The 2490-nt window shown below is 37.7% G+C and overlaps 1 pseudogene; it reads right to left on the reverse strand.

The window, feature by feature from the left end:
- Positions 1-249: 249 nt before the first annotated feature.
- Positions 250-703, reverse strand: LOC104861785 (annotated as a pseudogene).
- Positions 704-2490: the final 1787 nt, after the last annotated feature.

A 2490-nucleotide genomic window follows, 5' to 3' on the forward strand; every position in this document is an offset into this window, starting at 1 on the left:
AGACTGGTATACACACCATTGAAATGATTATGAGAAGGTGAAATACTCTTGTTGAAACAAAATTTCCCCTACATTATCTCAATTTTCATTAAAGAAAAAACTGATACATAATTTTCTTTACAGATATGAAAAGGAAGCAAGGCAAAGCTGAGAGAAACAGATGCTACCCACAGGTCAGTGGTGGCATTTGGTTTTTGTCTTTGTACCATCAACTCCCACTTGCGTGGGGAAAAGCCAGTTCCTGTTGGACTACACTGTTTTCCTTGCAGTTAAAATACAAACAATGGATCCTACTCCTCCAGCAGCAAGTGCCTTTTCATGCCATTGTAGCAACATAGCACTGCTGTTGTCAGAGGGACTCTCAAAGCCTTTATAAATACACTTCATTAGGAGATTCACACCACTCTTGTCAAGAGATTGAACAGCCTTTTCAATATCATTAGCTTTAAAAGAGATGAGCACCTTCAAGACAGTGCTGCCTGCCCGATCCTTCACTGCCTGACTCTTGGTGTTGATGGGGGGTTTATCAGAGCTGCTTGGAGAGCAGAAGTAATGTTTCCTTGCCTCAGGTAGGAGTCCACCTCATCCTCGTCAGGCCCGGCCTGGCCGTCGCGCCGTCTTCCTCCTCCACGAAATTGTTCTCATCGTACTCATCCACGTCCACCTTCCAGAAGCAGGCCGACAACACCGTGTTCTTTGACATCCCAGATCCCGACCGGCGGAAGGCCTCCTGTCCGCGCTGGCTCTACTTCACAAGCCAACCTGGTCGGAACACGCAGCATGGCGCGACTCACTTCCCTCTTCCCTAAATGACATTTTCTTTATAAATAACCAAGACTTGGATATTTTATTATAACAAATTAAAATTAATATACCGTATGTCACAAGGAATATTGCTGGATGAGACTAAAGGGTATGTAAATTGAACAAAATTATGGAAGGCTATTAAAATTCTGTGATTCTAAAGGATAAGATAATAGAAATAACCAAATGATAGTAACTGTTTACTTCAAGCAAAGGCAAAATGACCTTAAAGGCATCTAGAGACCAGTAGGCTGCCACTCCAATTACAAGCCCTGTGGGTTCAAATCTGAGGAGAGGAAGGATGTTTTCTTTCTTTCACTCCGGTTACCAGAATTCCATGACATAGGACTTCAAAGAATTGGTCATAATTCAGTTTATGGGGAGAGCAATGCTACTCCTGAGTTTGAGGATTGGCCGATACTCCAATAGGGTGTTAAGGCTGTAGTACAGGTGGACCCAAAGCAAGATGCATCAAGATGAAGAGGAAAGTTCTAGAGTCTTAAAATCTAATAGAATTGCTCTACCAGGTATTGAACTTGTTTTGAATCAGTGGGTCTTTTCTTCTTTCACACTTTTGGGATGGAAATGCCCATTGTATATAAGTCTTTTATTTTATTTTGAACACAAATACTTTTCTATTTTCATACACTCATATGTAAAACATTTTTTTCTTGAAATGAATCATATTTGAAGTCTCACCCACAATTGGTTTATATAATATTTGGATGATATTTGAGACTTAGACTTCATATTGTACTGAGCTAAGCTTTTTGGGCTATTGGATAGGAATGAATGTATATTACATGTGAGATAGACTTGAATATTGAGTTCCCAAGAAGGCAAACTATTGACTTGTGTTTTCCTAAAAACATATATAAAGAGTCCTAATAACAAGTATCTAATAATATGATTAAACTTATGGATGAAAACCTTTAAAAGAAAATAATATGAAATGGAAATTTTATAAACATAAGACTATTAGGGTTGATGTTAATCCAATCTAATTGTATACTTATAAAATGATTAAGACATGAGTAGAGACACCGGACATTCATGAGCACAAAAGAAAGAAGATATGAAGACAAAGGTAGATCACGATCATCTACAAGGAAGAGAGATACCTCTGGAAAAATTTCATGAACACTGTGATCTCAGACCTTAAACTTTCAGAACCATGACAAAACAAATTTATGTTGTTGAAGCAATTCATTCTATGATACTTGGTCCTGGAAGGCCTAGCACACTAGTACAGCCAAAGACAAATAAGAAAATGGAACCACAGACCAATATTTCTTATGCATAGTGATGAAAAACTCCAACAAAAAGGTGGGAACTTAGCTCAGTGGTTTTGTTGCCTGCCTCATAAGCGCAAGGTCCTGACTGAAAAAAAAAAAAAAAAAAACTCCAGCAAAAATTGGTAAACTGAATTTGACAGAATATTAACTAGATTAAAAGGTTTCTTCTAAACCATGACTATTAGGATGTTTGGTTGGAATAGTAGCCTAATTTAATATCTGAAAATCTCTCAAGACACCACATTAAAAGAATGAAGGAAAAGACATGATTATCTTGGTCAGTGCAGAAAAAGCAAGTGGCAGATTTCGATATATTTTCATATTGTACACAGACACACACATGCACACACGCACATGATTTTAACATGATTGAAATATAAAGAAACCACCT

This window comes from Fukomys damarensis, unplaced genomic scaffold (genome assembly GCF_012274545.1).
Source record: "Fukomys damarensis isolate Sample0158 unplaced genomic scaffold, DMR_v1.0_HiC HiC_scaffold_39, whole genome shotgun sequence".
Classification (NCBI taxonomy): Eukaryota; Metazoa; Chordata; class Mammalia; order Rodentia; family Bathyergidae; genus Fukomys; species Fukomys damarensis.